General features: G+C 41.9%; 1 protein-coding gene across 4 annotated transcripts in view; it reads left to right on the forward strand.

The window, feature by feature from the left end:
- Window positions 1-231: 231 nt before the first annotated feature.
- The window catches only part of REV1 (REV1 DNA directed polymerase), a 95,171-nt gene continuing 76,559 nt past the window's right edge, over window positions 232-18,843 (forward strand). For 2 of the 4 annotated variants that reach the window (XM_004753016.3, XM_045077724.1), the window contains exon 1: window positions 473-700. The gene's annotated coding sequence lies outside the window, so the exon portion shown is untranslated. Of the gene's footprint in view, window positions 332-471; window positions 701-18,843 lie in introns of those variants that run through there. The other 2 variants (XM_004753017.3, XR_006606003.1) reach the window with 2 other exon arrangements.

Raw genomic sequence — 18,843 nt, forward strand, 5'->3', positions numbered from 1 at the left:
CTGGTCTCCTCCCAGAGTGGGGAGTCCATCGGGGGACGGGGGCAGCGCGCCGTCGGCAGAGGCAACCGACGCGCCGCGACCCAAGCAAGAGGCGCGCAGCCTGCGGAGTTGCAGGGCAAGCTGCGCGATGCGGAAGGCGGGCCAGCGCAGCACTTCTCTCCGCCCCAGCGAGCGAGACGGTCACGTGCCGCGGAGGCGCTGCCCTCTGCAGGCGGTGGCGGGAGGGCGGGGCGGGGCGGGGCTGGCACCAGCGGAGCTCCGTGGCGCCGCGCCCGCGGTGCGGGGGTCGCCCGGGGCAGGGTGCAGACCCGGCAAGTACGCCGCGCGGGGGGTGAGTGCGAGTCGGGGCGGGGACAGGGGCTCGCCAGGCGTGAGCGCGGGGCAGGTGGACGCAGGCGGGGAGGGGGAGAAGGAGGAGCCAGGGAGCGCGCCGGCCGTGGAGGGGGAGGGGCGGGGCGGAGCTGCGGCGCGCGCGCCCGCCAGAGAAGGGGAGGGGCGGGAGCCGCCGCTTAACGCGCGCAGGGCCGGCCGCCGTGAGCGTGGGGCGAGCGTGGGCCGCGGCGCGGCAGTGTGACTCCCTCCCGCGACCCTCCTTCGGGCCCCGGGCGAGGGCACTGTGCGGCGGCCGGAGCGGCGCCGGAGCCCGCGAGGCTGAGCAGGCTGTCGTGCCCGGGCATGGTGGTCCGGGGCAACGCGGAAGGTGAGCGACCCCCGGGCCGGCGGCGGGGTGGGGGAGGGGTGGGACCGGACACGCGTCGCCCGGAGGCGCCGCAGACCGGCCCGGCGGCGGCCCGAGCGCGGACGGCCTGAGGCGGGGCTGGGGAGGGTGCGCCGGCCCGGGCACCGCAGGCCGTCCTCTCGCGGCCTGGGCGGCCCGCGGCGTCCCCGAGCGCGGCAGCTGCCGGGTTATGTAACGCGTGACCTCCCCTTCCCCCACCGCCATGGCGCGGCCGGCCGGGCGCAGCCGACCCTGCCGCCGGCCCACGACCGCCCCGCGCGGGAGACTCGCACGGCGGTCCTTCCCTCGGTGCTCTCTGGGTCTAGCCGGCAGACGCCACCCCCGGCCCCGCTCACACCGCGCGGCAAACTCCTTCCTCCTGCGTCGGCGCCTGGGCCGGCCATTCAGCCCCGCGCCATTCATTCATGCGCGCGTTCGGTCGTAGGTTCGTGAAGCATCGCAGGATGTCGGTCAGGGCCGGGCGCGGGTGCTCTCCGCCCGGCTTCCCGCCGCGCCATCCTTCCCCCCCACTCGTGACCCCTACATCAGACGCCCCTCCCCCGCACTGGGGTCCCCAAATCGATGTTGGACTAGCTGAAGACAGTTTTTATTCACTTAGTTTTCCTTGTTACCTGTTCCCTTAATATCCAGGGCATCTTTTCCCAACTGTCCTTATAAGTGTCCTTTTCACACTTCCACTCACTCTTAAAATGATTAAGCCCCTGAGTAGACCGAAAGGGGCCTTTCCTTGTGTATTTCACTGCACTTACTACCTAAATCCAGTCTGTGAGGAAATGAAATCCCTTAATCTAACACCTTTATTGAGTCCCCCTTGTTTAAAACAAAATAATTGCAGATGGTATAAGTTTACTGTTTGTCTTTCAGGCCTTCGCAGGTCATGTATAGAGTGTGAATGGCTTCATTTAGGTGAAAATAATGTAGGCTAGCACATCCCATAAAAGCACCTGTAACTAACTTTTAAGGACTTTAGTGTAACAGTTCTTAATTCTGTGTGTCTGGGCTGTCTGACCTCTCTGCTTTAGTCTTCAGGAGTTAGCTGCTGCTGCTTTAGGGTTGGTCACACCATTACGTTGGTTCTTGCTGTGGAGTACACAGTAATCCAGCCTTTGGGGGAACCTGCTTCCCAAACTTCCCATCTTTGCTTTCTCACATATCCTTGTCTTAGCCAGTGCCAGTGCTGCTAGCAAGTGGTTCCCCTCCCATGTTTCCTAGGCTGGATTCTTGAGAGGTTCATCTAAAGTAAGTCCCTCTTCGATGAATTTTTCTCTGGTTTAGGAGGATCTCATTCAATTCTTAGGATATTTGTCACTCAGATTCGACACGTGTCTTGAAGATTATCTTTTTGTGCATATCATCTTTTTCTTTATCCGTCCATACCCAACTCATCTTTTGTCATAAAACTTTACTTCTATTTTATGGTGAACAATGCATAGTTAAGATTTTTTTTCCTAAAAAGGTAAGAATCACTCTTAGGATTAATATTTATGATATTTCAAGTGGAAAATAATTTTTCAAAATAATGTGTTTGAGTCATTAGGATTACTCCTTTTTCCCCCACTCCAACTGCAAAACTCAGTTCTACGCAAAAGAAAGAAATCCTGTCTTCACCAGCAACAAGCCAGTCATTAATAATAAGTTGGGAAGACTACATGTATTTGATCTTAATTTGACAGTTGCTGTACTGGAAAGATAAAAACTTTAGAGTTAGATGTAAATTTAAATTCTGGCTTATTAGCTGTGTGACCTTGAACAGTTTAAGTTACTAATATTTGATTTTATCCTCGGGTGTAGAATGAAGATATTATTTCCTCCTTTGGATAGTTAATGAGTAAATAAGTCTTTGAATGTAAGGCATCTCTTGAGTACCTGGTACACAGAGATGTTCAGTAAATACATACATATTCCCCCTGGTATACTTTTTATTTTTTTTATTACAATTCAGTCTAGAATGAGCCAGGATATGCTGGAAACAAAGTATGAGAAGAGAGCTGATCAGAAGACAGACTGATTACTCCTTTTCTCCAGGTTAATGAATGAGCTCTGAGCTAAATAGTAGTAAAGCTCTTTACTTTCTGTTTCTTAAGAATGTATGCATGTGTGTGGCGTATTATACATTATAGGATATTGAGCAGAATACTTACAAATGAAGCAAATAGGTTTTTGTTTGTTTGTTTGTTTGTTTTTGAGAGAGAGAGTGTGTGTATGAGTGGGGCCTGGGTAGGGGTGCAGAGAGGGAGGGAGGCCGTCTTAAGTAGGCTCCACTAGGAGTTTGAGCTCACAAACCTGAGATCATGACATGAGCTGAAATCAAGAGTTAGACACTTAACCAACTGAGTCACCCAGGTGCCCCTGAAGAAAATCTGTTTTAATCTTTTTTCTCCTATATATAGTACCAACCGAAGCATTAACTTAGATATTAAAAAAGAATTTGAGTTTTTTTCAAAGTCAAGTCAGGAAGGGGGGATGAAGATGAAGGGAAGAAGCATACTTTTAAAAGTCTTTTTTTAGAGACTGTTGGGTCGCATGTTCCTTTAGTGCCTCTTTTACTTACAAACAGTACATAAATCCTAGTCTGAGTTATAGTCGGAACAGTGCCTCCCTGCTATCCCTTTTTCTCTTGCTTTTCTTTCTGACTGATCCCCACATAAGAATCAGAGCAATCTTTTTATTTTTTAAATTTATTTGAGAGAGAGAGAGACAGAGCGGGCATGGGGGGGGGGCGGTGGAGCAGAGAGAAGGAGAGGGACAGGCAGACTCCTGGACCTGACACCGGGCTCCATTCCAGAACCCTGCGATCATGACCTTAGCCAGAAGTCAGACGCTTAACTGACTGAGCCACCCAGGCGCCCCCAGAGAGAGCTTTTTAAAGATGTTAGTCAGGCTGTCATTCTTGTGCTCAAAAGCCTCTGAAAGCTTCCTGTTACCCTTAATATTGAATCAGAACTCCCTACCACAGCCCCTTGGGGCATGACATGATTTGGCAGCTGCCAGTCCTAATTGGACTTCTTACCATGTGACTCTTTGTCACCCTGCCCCAGTCCCCTGGTCATTTTGCCATTTCTCGAACTAATTAAGCTGTTCTTAGCTTAGGGGTATTAAACTTGCTATTCTCTTAGTTGGGCCACCCCTTCCTCCTGGTGGTTATCTTGCCTTTACATCTTTACATCAAATGTCATCACCTCAGCAAGACCTTCCTGGATTTTTAAAATAGAAGCCAGTCCCTCCCTCAGCCACTTTTGATGCTGTCATTTTGTTTTACTATTATTTTTTTAAATATTTTTTTTAAAAGATTTTATTTATTTATTTGACAGACAGAGATCACAAGTAGGCAGAGAGGCTGGCAGAAAGAGAGGGGTAGGCAGGCTCCCTGCCCAGCAGAGAGCCCGATGCAGGGCTCTATCCCAGGACTCTGGGATCATGACCTAAGCCGAAGGTAGAGCCTTCAACCCACTGAGCCACTCTGGTGCCCAATGCTGTCATTTTAATTTTTGTTTGTAGCACTTATTGCTAGGTGAAGATACACTGTTCACTTACTGATAAATTTTCCCCACATACTTGTTTGCTCCAAGGCCTCTCTTCCACTTGAAGGCAGGGGCCTTGTCTAACTTGTTCTCACAGCTCTATCCCCAGTGCTTAGAATTCTACCTGGCAGGTGCTCAACAAAACTTGTTAAATGAATAATTGGTATACCTAATTTAAATATTGTTCTGGAATCAGACAGCCTGGGTCAGAATGATGTCTCCTACTATTTACTGATTCTTTAGGCTTGGGCAACTTAATATCTTTTGATGCCTCAGTTTGCTCATCTGTGAGATAAGGACCATATGTATGTTTTAGGATTACGATGAGTAATAATTGAGTTAATATATGTAAAGTGCTTAGAACAGGGTAATTTTTCTTTATTTTTATTTTTTTAAAGATTTTTGTTTATTTATTTGACAGAAACAAAGAGATCACAAGTAGGCAGAGAGGCAGGCAGAGAGAGAGGGGGAAGCAGGCTCCCCACTGAGCAGAGAGCCCGATGCGGGGCTCGATCCCAGGACCCTTGGGATCACGACCTGAGCCAAAGGCAGAGGCTTTAACCCACTGAGCCACCCAGGCGCCCCAGAACAGGGTAATTTTATAGTCTCTAGAAACAGTATTTGGAATTAACTTGGAAATTGATTTAGGATTTTGTGTTTTTGCATGAGACAAAGGTATAATCATTGAATTTTGTGTTTATTGTGGTGTTATTTTTGGCTACCAAAAATGTTTATGGAACTCATACTTAAATACATTTTGTGGATGCCTAGAATGGATTAAAAAGTAAGCAATTGAGGATGGAGACTAGTATTGGTCTAATGTGGAATTCAGCCTTTTCATTCTCAGATCTGTGGAAGATGGAGAGATTATCTTAGCAGCTACCCACCAGAGTAGCTTTTACGTATTTCCTTTTGAAGTTGTGCTGGAGATAGGACCGTGGAGATAAAAGGACTTGCTGGAGGCTGAAGACAGAAAATCCTTGAAGATCCAGTTGAAGGGTGAATCCTGTAGTATTTGGGAAAGGAGAAGTGTTTTATCATCTTTTATGTTCAGTTTCTGCTGTTTTTTGTTATGGTTCCCCCACCCCCACCCATTGTGTTTGGTTCTTAATGAGAACTTAGAGTGACCTAACTATATTTCATATATATATTTTTTAAAGATTTGTTTATTTTGAGAGTGCACACACTTAGGGCAGAGGGAGAGCGAGAATCCCAAGCCAACTCCACACCAAGTGTGGAGACCAGCCAACCAGAGGCTTAATCATGACCCTGAGATCACCATCCTGAGATCATGACCTGAGCCAAAACCAAGAGTCAGACACCCAACCAACTGTACCACCGAGGTGGCTCTACATCATATTTTTTTTTCCTTCTGTTCATCTTTTCATAATGTGATTTTATTTTTTCTTTCGTACTTTCCAGAAATAGAGAAGAAAGAATGGGGACAAATAATAGCTTTGTAATAATAGATACTTTCAGCTAATGCAACTTGAATTGTTAGAAACTAAGATTTTCCATGTAGTAACTGCACTGGCTTGATACCAGTTATTTTTACTTAGTCTGCATATCTTTAGTAAAATGCCTCTTCTTAGGAATATGTTTTTTTTTCTTAGTTTCAACTTTAACCAGGAGGATCCTATCTGTGGGCCTTAAACTTAGGGAAAATCAAAATATTGCTTCTCTGTGTAACATTTGTTCCAAAATTTATTTTTATTTATTTTATTTATTTTATTTTTTTTTTTTTAACTTTTTTTTAAAATTTTATTTATTTATCTGACAGAGAGAGATCACAAGTAGGCAGAGAGGCAGGCAGAGAGAGAGAAAGGGAAGCAGGCCGCCTGTTGAGCAGAGAACCTGATGTGGGACTCGATCCCAGGACCCTGAGATCATGACCTGAGCTTAACCCACTGAGCCACCCAGGTGCCCTTGTTCCAAAATTTAATAACAATTGCTAAGTTACTAAACATTTACTGTGTGTCAGGCTCTTTGGTAAGAGCAGTGTTTCATTTAATATTCATAACCACTCTGAGGTAGGCACGGTTATAAAAATACAGACTCAGATAATGTTCCTTGGGGCCTATCACACAGGTAAGAAAGGAGCCAGGATTTTCATCTACTCCTACCTCATTTCATAACCTGGGCTCATAACTGCTATGCTTTGAGGCACATTAAAACAAGGTTTCTGTTTGGAAACTTGCTATTATGTTTTATTGTGTTATTTGTGTGTGGTGTTCCTCAGACTACAAGTAATTTCATTATTTGTGGTTAAGTTTTCTTTGGATTTAACTATTACACATAAATGAGTATATATTCTATAAGTGAAAAATGTTTTAATAGGTTGATGATAGGCAAAATCATTTTTTTTTCCTCATTACATCGTTACTGAAATAAGTCAAAGCATGTGTGCCATGGAAGGTCAGCTTGTAAATAGTTTGAAAAAGTTTTACGTTAAAGATGTGATGCATCAGATTTAAGAAAATACGGATATCTTTAAATTTGCTTAAGGCTAAAATTTCAGGTAGCATGTAAGCAAAAATTAGTGATGTGTTTCTCCTGATTATGGAACAAATCTTTAATTCTTTATGTTTAGTAAGTAAGGAGGGTATTAGCCATTCAAATTAAAATGTGCTTTCTCGTGTAGCCAGGTAGCTGTTTATGCATACAGGTTAGTTTGAGTAATTTTTTTTAAAGATTTTTTTAATTTTTAGAAACAGTGTGAGCATGCAAGCAGGGGGAGGGGCAGAGAGAAAGGAACTTAATGGGGACTCCCTGCTGAGTGCAGAGCCCCAAGCAGGACTCCATCTCAGGGACCATGAGATCACCACCTGAGCTGAAACCAAGAGTCAGACACTTAACTGACTGAGCCACTCAGACACCCCTAGTTTGAGTAATTTTTTCAAGGCTTTATGGTTGAATTAAAGATTAGTTAAGGATGGGCAAAAAAGTTGGTTGTGATGTAAATGATTTTTTTTTTTTTTAAAGATTTTATTTATTTATTTGACAGAGAGAGAGAGATCACAAACAGGCACAGAGGCAGACAGAGAGGAGGAAGCAGGCTCCCCGCTGAGCAGAAAGCCCGACGTGGAGCTCTATCCCAGGACCCTAGGATCATGACCCGAGCCGAAAGCAGAGGCTTAACCCACTGAGCCACCCAGGCGCCCTTTTTTTTTTTTTTTTTTTTTTAAAGATTTTATTTACTTACTTGACACACACAGATCACAAGTAGGCAGGGAGGCAGGCAGAGAGAGAGGAAGGGAAGCAGGCTCCCTGTGGAACAGAGAGCCCGATGCCAGGCTCGATCCCAGAACCCTGGGATTATGACCTGAGCTGAAGGCAGAGGCCTTAACCCACTGAGCCACCCAGGCACCCCATGATGTGAAAGATTTTTACTTGAATCCAGTGTCTGAGTAACCAAAATGTTGCTTAGTGGCTTCAGTCATTCCTGAGCATAACCAAGGTGAAAATGAGCTTTTTGGAGATTGAGTTAGAAAGTAATAGCTGAACCTTATGTTTTTCTGAAGTCCATAATGTCTATACTTGAGATTACTAAGAATGAACTTAATATATTTTAATTACTTAGGCATTGGTCTTAATTATGATTTAGATTCCTTTCCCTTTTAAATGTTTTTCATCAGAGTTCTGAATTATATCTTAAAATAAGTTCTGTTAGTTTAAGCAGTTCTTTGAAAAATTAAATTGGACGATCCTGAATTAAAAAAACTTTTTAAGTTTTTTCTTTAATATTTTTGAGAGAATAACCAAAAATGTCTTTTACTTTTTGTAATGGTTTATGCCTTAAAAAGTACTTCACTTGGCTCTTTTTTTCCACTCAGTTCCTATAAGAGAGAGGTCAGGCAGTGTATCTTGTTAAATGTATAGCTGCAGTATGATTCTGGCACTAGTTACTCAGATTTAGGGCACCTGGGTGGCTCAGATGGTTAAGTGTCTGCCTTTGGCTCAGGTCATGATCTCTGGATCCTGGGATTGAGCCCTGTGTCTGGGCTCCCAGCTCAGCAGGGAGTCTTCTTTTCCCTCTCCCTCTGCCTTTCCCCCTGCTCATGCGTGCGCGCGCTCTATCTCTCTTTCTGTCTCGGGTGAATAAATAAAATCTTTAAAGGAAAAAAACTACCTAAAGTTAGGGCAGACATCATCACAGGTTAAGGGCACAGTCCACAAGATTCTTTTCACTTTAAGGTACTCGTTGCAAACTCCAGGGTTTCGGGGCCACCTGTACTTCTGACCAACTGGCTACAAATTTGGGAGTTCCCACTACTCCCTCAGATTTGATAATTCGCTAAAGTGACTCACAGCTCAGGAAATACTTGCACTCACCATACTTGGAATTATAGTTTTATTATAAAGTATACAAATCAGGGCAAGCCAAATGGAGATATACCTAGAGAGAGGTCTGGAAGGGTCCCAAGTATAAAGCTTCCATGTCCCAGGACACGTTATCCTGCCACATTGATATGTAATTACCACCAGGGAAACTCATCTAGGCCTTGGTGTCCAGAGTTTTTATTGGAGTTTTATTACATAGGCATGATTAATTGAATTATTGGGCACATGGTGAATCAGTCTGCAGCACCCCTTTCTTCCATGAGGTCAGACTGATCTCATGTGGCCCAAAGCCCCAACCCTCTGATCACTTGAATGGCTTTTCTTTTCTTTCCCTTCCTTCCTTCCTTCCTTTCTTTCTTCTTTTTTTCTTTTTTACTTTCAGATTTATTTATTTGAGAGAGGGAGAGAGAATCTGAAGCAGGCTCAGTGCTGAGCAGAGCTGAATTCGAGGCTGGACCTCACAACCACAGTATCATGACCTGAGCCAAAACCAAGAGTTGGATGCTTAACCCACTGAACCAGCTGGGCACCCCTCACTTAACTGGCCTATCAAGTGTGGTTAGCCCCATCCTGAAACTAGGGGCCCACTGAGAGTTCTATATTAATATAAAAAGATGTCCTAGGGGCCCACCAAGGATAACAAAGATTATTCCTACTAGTGTAAAATTCCTAGGATTTAGAGTCTCCATCCCAGGAATCAGGGACAAAGGCTATTCAGATTTTGTATTGTACAACAATAGCTAAAAAGGTGTGAACAGACATTTGCCCAATTTGTGTCGGTTGAAACTAAAACAGGTATGTTTCCTGAGCTCAGTTGTAGTAGACTGAGTTCCCAATTCATCAGTCAGTAGTAGACTGCTGATCTTCATTACTAAAGATTGTAACAGGTTGCATTTGAATATATGTATGTAGAAAGATTGCCTTCTGTTTGAAATTGTAACGTTTTATCGATACAGTTGTGTTTAAAACCTTGGGTGGATGTTCCTTTATATACATAAATTGTGTTGTAGGTTAAGTTTATAAACTACATATTTTTCAGTATTTTCAAAATTAAATAAATTTGGCCATCAGAGTTTTGTTTTTGGTATATTTGAATTTGTAGTTTTAGACTTGGGTTATTACTAGTGTTAAGTGAGAGGAAACGTAAATCTGAGGTGTGATTTTGCTAGTGAGGATTGTTGATAATATATGGATTGATTGTTAGTGTTACAAAGTATTTTTAGTAACTTAGTTGCCATTTTGAGTTTCAGCTCTGAGTTATAGCTGTTCAGGTTTATAGTGTTGAAGGTTGATAATGTTCTTTTGCATATTATGCCCCAGTGGAAAATCTTACTTCTCATTGTTTCATTTGAAGGTTATATTACATTCTCTTGGGCTCACTGAATGTTTCTTAAAAATAGAGTTTATTAGCTAAATAAACTGTTTCATTGAGTAAGATTCCTAGTGCTTTTTGAGGAATGCAGTATCTCCTATTTGGAATGTCATTTCATCTTAAAAATTAGTGGGTTTTGTTGTTGTTGTTTTCCAAGATTTTATTTATTTATTTGAGAGAGTGGGAGAGAAAGCTTGAGAAGGGGGAGAGTTGGAGAAGCAGGCTCCTCGCTGAGCTGGGAGCCTGTTGTTGGGGCCCTATCCTGGGACTCTGGGATCATGACTAGACACAGGAGGCAGAACTTCTTCCTGTCTGTGTGCCGGCTTCCCCATCCTCCAGTATTCACATATACACGTTTACTCTTCCATTCCTAACTTTTACAAGGTAAGGTTCAAACTCCTTAGTATGATATTCAGAACCTTCTGTTACATTTCTTCAACTACCTTACAAGTTATCACTACCTCTGTCCATGTGTCAGTCCAGAATGTTGCCTTAATTATTTTTTTTCTTTTGTTTTTGCTCAGGAATTTCCTTCCTGAAATCCCCTCTTACCCTCTTCTGCCCTTTAAAATCCTACACATTGGGGCGCCTGGGTGGCTCAGTGGGTTCAGCTGCTGCGTTTGGCTCAGGTCATGATCTCAGGGTCCTGGGATCGGGTCCCGCATTGGGCTCTCTGCATAGCTGGGAGCCTGTTTCCTCCTCTCTCTGCCTGCCTCTCTGCCTACTTGTGATCTCTCTCTGTCAAATAAATAAATAAAAAATATCTTTAAAAAAAAATAAAATCCTACACATTGTTCTCAGTGCATATCTGGTGTAGACAGCAGAGGCACTGACAAAAAAGAATAAATGCACAGAGAAAACAGCAACAAATCTCATGTTGGAGAAGAGATCCAAGAGGGCTTCACTGAAGAGGTAGATATGCACTACAGGTTTGTAGATTAGGCTCAGGAAGCAGAACCCCTCCTTGTCTGTGTGCAGCCATCACCATCCTACGGCATTTACATATATACATTTACTCTTCTTTTCCTAACTTTTACAAAGTAAGGTTAAAACTCCTTAGTATGATACTCAGAACATAGATCAGACCTGGAATTTGGGGAGAGGCAGTGCAAGGCACAGGATGGGAGAGATGGAGAGATCTTGTTACCTGTAATCTAATCAAAACCTTGATTTTGTAAGTTGCATTTACTCCTGATACTGTGAAATCCTTTCTATTTAGTGTACACTATAGCAGCTTTTCTTCTTGGTATACTTGGTCTCATCTGAACTTCTCCTGTACTTGTCTCTGCAGTTACCACTCAAGATACACTGCAGGCAAAAATCAGTGGCTCTCCCACATGAGCATTACCTGGGAACTTTTTAGAAATGGAGATTCCTGGCCCCACTCCAGACCTATCAAATGAGAAACTTTGGAGTTGGGAATTCAGTAGTCTTTGTTAATTGGGCCTCCAAAATATTCTGGTGCATGCTCAAATATGACAGCAACTGAAGATATAATCCCCTTTCTTTGATTTTACCTTCTTTTTTCTCTAGATATGTCCTGTCCTTGTTTTACTAAACTTATGTGGCCTTCGGAATCCTTGATGTGCTGCAACCTTGAACTTTCCAGTGGATAATTATTTGGCTTCCTGTGAGAATATACCACTTCTTAGTGAAGATCACTGGCTTTTTATTCCTTCTTCTAGACTCATTTTTTAACCATGTCATCTGCAGAAGAACATTCTTTTGTTTTACTTTGTACCTTGAGCCCTGCTTTTGGACATGCTGACTTTGTGATGTATGTGGGACATCCTAGTGGAGATGTTTGAGAAGCATTGGGCCACATGGTTTGGAGTTCAGAAAGTCAGGAAAATTGAGAGAAGGTGTTTAGAAACCAGTTAATTTCGTTACACCCTGGAGAGCCAGAGAAGGTGGTTCTTTGTACTTTATTAAAATAGCAGTCTTCATTTCTTTCTTTTTCCTTCTATGGAAATCTGTAATTATAGGGAAGAAAATTATTAGTAGTTCTTTTAGAATGCCTCTTTCAACTTGTATTCAAATGACTGATTTTGTGAAATCAGTCATCTTTCTGTATTTTTTTTATAACAAAGAGAATAAGAGAGAAAATTCTTTGTTATATTGAGTTGTTTGGGATAGAAACTTTCTTTTTAATGAGATCAGTCTCAAACTGGGACATTACAAATATTTGTTGTGCATTTTCAGTTTTAATATATCCAAATATTTTTCTTACACATCATGTTTTTGTCTTTATTTGTATGTAGTTTAAATGCTGACTCTAAATCATGATTTTAAAAAGCTGAAATATATTTATTAGGAAACAGGCTAAACTGCTGTAACAGGCTAAGCTTTTGTTTTTTTAAACGATTTTATTTATTTGACAAAGAGATCACATAAGTAGGCAGAGAGGTAGGCAGAGAGAGAGGGGGAAGCAGGCTCCCAGCTGAGCAGAGAGCCCCCTGATGCAGGGCTCTATCCCGGGACCCTGAGATCATGACCTGTGCCAAAGGCAGAAGCTTAACCCTCTGAGCCACCGAGGTACCCCTGTAACAGGCTGAGCTTTTGAACACAATGATGCAAACAATATTGAAGTTTTTCTCTCTCCTGTAATAGTAGGTGGGCAGTCCATAGTAGGTGAGGGAGGCAGGGTTTTTTGTTCTTTTTTTTTTTTTTTAAAGGTTATTTGTGGTCTCATTTCCCTTGTGTTTGCTTAGCTATCCCCTGTGGTATTGTTCTCATTTTCAGGTTAAAGCCAAGTTACCTCGTAGCTGCATACCATAAAAAGAAATAAATACTTTCCTTCAAGAAGATGGCACAGATTTTTTTCTCCCCATTTGTTACTCTGCTCCTATCACTGGCCAGAACTGATTCACATGGCCATGCCTGATTTTGAAGAAGACTAGGAAATGTAGTCTCTAGTTGGTAACTCTGCTTCCCACTTAGGGGGTAGGAGAGGTGTTCTATTATTAAAGAAAGGGAGAATGAATACTGGAGGATAGTTGTCATTCTGCCACTCCAGAGTTTGGGAGTTCCAAGACCACTCTTATTTCTGATACCAAGTGCAAGTTTGGGGATTCCCCAACCACCCTTAGGTTCAATAATTCACTAGAAGGACTCAGAACTCTTGAAAAAACTATTGTACTCATGGTTATGATTTATTCAGTGAAAGGTAGAAATTTAAAACAACCAAGGGAAAAGGCACTGGGGTACACAGGTGGAACTTGCAGTCCTCTTCTTACTGGAGTCTAGGACAGCACTAACTTCTGGCAGTGAGTGACAATACACACAAAGTGTTGCCAGCCAGGGGGACTGACCCAAACCTTAATGTCCAGAGTTTTTATTGGAGTTTGGTCATACAGATATGGTTGGCTGCCCACATGTCTAACCTTTAATCTCTGGTCTCTCAGGAGATTGATGATGCATGACCCAGAGCTTCCACCATAAATCACATTGTTAGACTGTTTGGAGTGGCTCATAGTCCCTAGGTAAAGAAAGACATTTATCAAGCAGGGCATTCCTGGGGCTCAGAGATCACCTCCCAGGAACCAAGGGCAAAGGCTCGACCTTTTTGAGTAAGGTTAATTCTTTACTAGATAGCGACTTCTCTGAATAGGCACAGCTCATTTTCTGGAAGTATAGACAGAGTTGCATAATATATATGCTTTCATTCCAAAGCTTTTTTTCTTAAGTGAATAGATGTATAGAATCATATGCATTCATTACATTATACATACAATGTATACATACATTACAAACTGCAAGAGACTAGACTTTGTCATGTTCTACTCTATCCACAAACTAAGGAACTGGGATCTGAGTGCTTGTGACTTGCTTAAGGTCAGAGAACCAGTTAACAAAGTTGATAGTGTATCTGGATCTCTACTTAAGAGTATGGACTACTTACAGTTAGAGTCTAGATGGAACCAACCTTATTTGTAGGAGCTATTTTCTTTCTTTGTCCCTGCATATATATACCATCTATAATCTGGGAGCTACTGTACCTGACCCAGACAGGTGCTGAATTTAAAGCTTCTGTGTTGTTGCATTGTATTAGACTGGTTCAATTCAAAATAAGTTTTCTTACTTTTCAGAAGTTTATTATATTGATAACATTGTTTTTCCACCAAAGATTGCAAACAGTTTATTACAAGTGAAGTGTGATTTTGCACCACCAACCAGCAGTGCAGCCTTATTGAAAGCCTTTAGTCTTTCTATCCTAGGAGGAAACTGTGTGCAAAAAGACTGTAGGTAGGTATTTGGCCTACCTACTCCACAGATTGTTATGAACATAAATTGTAAAGATCTCTTTCAAACTGAGTACTGGAAATGTAAAATATTACTAATGATATGTTTAAATTTGAAGAATTTAAATTTAAATATTAAAAATTTAATACTGAGAGGAAGGAAATATCAGTTAAGAGGTGAATTTTTTTTTTTAAGTTTTTATTTATTTATTTGACAGACAGAGAGATCACAAGTAGGCAGAGAGGCAGGCAGAGAGAGAGAGAGAGAAAGAGAAACAGTCTCCCTGCTGAGCAGACAGCCCAATGCGGGGCTCGATCCCAGGACCCTGAGACCATGACCTGAGCCGAAGGCAGAGGCTTAACCCACTGAGCCACCGAGGCACCCCAAGAGGTGAATTCTTTAAAGATTTTATTTATTTGAAGAGAGTGCGCAAGTGCGAGTGGGAGAGGGAGCAGAAGGAGAAGCAGGCTCCCTGCCATTTTGGGTGCGACCACGAGATTATGACCTGAGCTAAAGGCAGATGCTTAACTGCTTGAGATACCCAGGTGCCCCAAGAAGTGAATTTTTTTTTTCTAAGATTTTATTTATTTATTTGACAGAGAGTGAGATCACAAGTAGGCAGAGAGGCAGGCAGAGAGAGAGGAGGAAGCAGGCTCCCCGCTGAGCAGAGAGCCTGATGTGGGGCTCTATCCCAGGACCCTGAGATCATGACTTGAGCCGAAGGCAGAGGCTTAACCCACTGAGCCACCCAGGTGCCCCAAGAGGTGAAATTTTTTAAAGATGGTGAGAATATGGTAATTTTCTCCCATTTTCTATTTCCTGTATTTCTCAGTTTTCTGCAGTAAACATGTAATTCTTTTAGAAATAGAGCAGGAGAACTTTTTTAAAAGGGACACTTAGTGAGACCAAATACCAGCAACATGACAAAGCAGTGTATATACACAAGTCACGAATAGAGTGGATAATAGGAAACTTCTCAAGAAAAGAAAGATCAGACTCCCTTCTAGATAAGGTTTATGTACCCAAGTCTATCATCTGTTCTTTAGACAGTGCTGTGTATGTTATAGCCACTTTTATTTGGGTGGTTTAGAGTTCTTTAATTTCTGTTTATTTGGTGTTGATCAAGAAGGTCTCTTCTATAGTACGGGGATTGTTTCATTGCAGCAGGAAACAACTGGTCATAGGAAAATGTCTCTGTATTCTGAAGGTGAAATAGCCAGCTTGCGAAGTTTTTTTGAGAGGGTCCTGTTAAGTTAGGAATAATACCTGGTTGAAATATTTTGACGTTTTATTTTTAAGTATTTTTAGAGGTATCTTAAATACATACAATATTATCCTTAGGATGTAAACTGTCTGTTTGATTTTGAATCTCTAAAAGTGACTATGTGATAAAGTCTAGAGTAACTAGTTATGATTCTTGGAGATAGTTACAAGGGCTTAATGTCCACCACCTGGGTGCTGATTTTTGTTTTTAATAGATTGAGAAGAATCTTCAAAGTCAAAACCTGATAGGGTGTGCGATATGCTAGAAGATTTCTCCTTCCCTGGGTTCTGAAATTCAAGAATCTGTGCCCTTGTAATTTCAGCAGTCTGAGAACTGTGGACAGTTATGGTCTCTGTGGTTGAATCAGACCCAAACCTCAAAACAGCTGTATTTTTCTATTTAAATGTTACATAAAAAGCTGCTTATCTGGTATTAAAGCCTTTACCATTTAAGGACAAGTAAGAGCTGTCGAAGCAGGCATTGTCAAGTTGTGTTAGTGACTGTGCTAGCACTTCACTTACATAGTCACTTGTAAGGGCAGTACTTGGTCTTAGTAAATTAGTTTTTCAGATGGCGTCCCACTGCCTTCTCCAAGAAAAATAATTCTATATACTGCTATACAGATTTCTTGGAGAAGTAGCCTCTTGCCAGTGTTGTACTCCAGATGAACATCACAGTTACCCTCTTCCCTGTGGCTTGCCTCTGTGATTCCAGCTGCTTATGGAATGTTTCCAGTGTCAGAATCCATTTTTTTCTTTGCTTATTTTAAAAAATTATATTTTTTAATTTTTTTTAAAGGTTTCATTTATTTATTTGACACAGAGAGGGAGAGAGAGATGGATCATAAGTAGGCAGAGAGGCAGGCAGAGCAGGGAGTGGGAAACAGGCTCCCTGTTGAGCAGAGAGCCTGATGGAGAGCTCGCTCGATCCCAGGACCCTGAGATCATACCTGAGCCGAAGGCAGATGCCCAACCCACTGAACCACCCAGGCGCCCTTGAAAAAAATTTTAAAAAGATTTTACTTACTTGAGATCGAGAGAGCACAAGTGGAGGGGGAGGGGCAGAAGGAGAGGGAGAAGCAGCCACTGTGGCAGGCTCAATCTCAGGACCCTGGGATCCAGACCTGAGCTGAAGGCAGATGCTTAACCAGCTGAGCCACCCAGGTGCCCCTGACCTCAGATATTTTAAAACTTACAAAGCCATATTGTTAAAATTGAAGTGGGTTTAGAGAGTGGAATTTTACCTGCTTGCTGTTTTACCCCAAATTCTGTTTCCTCCTTGCCACATTCATCCCATATATCCAGTTCATGGCTCTACAGGGATTTTACTGAGCACCAATCAGTCAAACTTTGTTTTATAGGTGAAGAGATGTGAGGCTCAGTGCTCTTGGACTCATCCCAAGTCATATAGCTAGCTAGGCAGTGGTAGAACTGGGATTAAAGATCTTGTGTTAGTAAATCTATTGCTCTTTCCATTATGTTGTACACTGTGGATAGCACATTTAAAATAATAATGTTGTGTACTTTATAATCTTCAAAGGGTTTCTACACATGTGGTCTCATTTGATTTTCAGTCTGTGACTTGGTAGGGTAGATTAGTATAATAGCAGCTGATGTTTATTGAAGGCATAACCTAAAAGCTAGGGATAAGGATACTTTTGCATACATGAATCATTATCTATTTCTTAACTAGTTTTTAAAAACCTTAGTTATTTATTGACTTCCATGTTGATGCTGGATAAGAAGTCCATAGGTTATTTTAAGTTGTGTATTACAGTTTTAGAAACATTTATCACTTTAGTCAAGGTCATCAAGCACTGTGGGGCTAGATAGCAACCCAGTCTGCAAGACTTTCATCTGGAAGACAGTTTTTATTTACAAGTTTGATAATTGGATGGCTTGTTGATAAAGGTCATTCTTTTCTTAGTGAGCAGGGGTAGACAAGAGGACATGTTGCAAGTCAGAAGGTTGCTTGAAACAGAGAAGATGAGAGGGTTTGTGTTATTTTTGAGTTATTTGTGTCAAGTTGTGGTATCTTGATGTATTGCTCTCCTCCATTCTAGGGTAAGTCCTATTTGAGAAGCGAATCAGTCATCTGGAGTGAAGAATTCTTGCCATGAATATGACTTGAGAGGATAGGTGCCTCTCTTTTGAAGCTCCTTACTGGTTAGCAGAAACATAAGCTCTGATTTCTGGCGTACCACTTTACGGAATAGGTTTTTACATTATCTGTTCTAATTTCACAATATAAAGGAAGCACTGTAGTCTGTAGAACCCCCTAAATGACTTACACTTAATTCCACCTGTTATGTGGTTCTCGTTAGCATCAGAAGTGTGTATCATTGACTAATCTTGTCTGCATACTATTTTGGGGGTAGGGAGGTATCCTATTTTCTGTCTGTTAAACAGCACAGAATGTGTGAATTTTGTGGCTCATCCAGCAGATCATGCGATTCTTGATCTTGGGGTTGTGAGTTTAAGCCCACATTGGGTGAATAGATTACTTTAAAATCTTAAAAAATAATAAAATGGGAAAAAAGTAGATAAGATTAAATATGCAGGGTACAGTTTAAAATGTAAATGTACCAGAGTATACTTTACTGAGACATTCCTATTCCTACTTTATTTCTTACATGTAAGTAAGTACATTGTTCATTTTCTTTATTTAACAAGAATTCATTGACTTTCGGGGCGCCTGGGTGGCTCAGTGGGTTAAAGCCTCTGCTTTTGGCTCAGGTCATGATCTCAGGGTCCTGGGATAGAGCCCCACATCAGGCTCTCTGCTCAGCGGGGAGCCTGCTTCCTCCTCTGTCTCTGCCTACTTCTCTGCCTATTTGTAATCTCTGTCAAATAAATAAATAAAATCTTTAAAAAAAGAAGAAGGAAAAAAGAATAAAGAATCGTTTTAAAAAAAAGAATTTATTGACTTTCTATCATATGTAAGATTAGTGGCTATTTTATATATATATAATATGTTCTTGATGTTTTCATTCTATAATGTTTTGAGCATGAGAAAGGAGAGATGTTAGGGTCTAACTGAAATAAGTGAAGTATCACTAGTGTTTGATGCTGTGTACATATGAACAGAAGTCTGATAAGCCTCCTTATTACTTGCTTCCTGACACCTGGATCTCTTTTATTGACCTTATGGTTTAGGTTGTCAAGTAGCTTTGCTGCATGCCAGCTTGGTCAGCTACTGCTCTTTGCTAGCATCATAGATGGGGGTCATGTAGTTTTCTTTGTGTCCAGATTTTGTTTTTTATCTTCCTGCTCTTTCTGCCTAAAATCTTACCCTTAAGTTTATTTGTAAGGCTAGTTAGTATTTCCGTAATTGGTACTCATTTCTTTTTAGATTGTAAAATTTT

The sequence above is a fragment of the Mustela putorius genome, unplaced genomic scaffold (genome assembly GCF_011764305.1).
Source record: "Mustela putorius furo isolate JIRA1106 unplaced genomic scaffold, ASM1176430v1.1 tig00000224_pilon_pilon_pilon, whole genome shotgun sequence".
Lineage (NCBI taxonomy): Eukaryota > Metazoa > Chordata > Mammalia > Carnivora > Mustelidae > Mustela > Mustela putorius.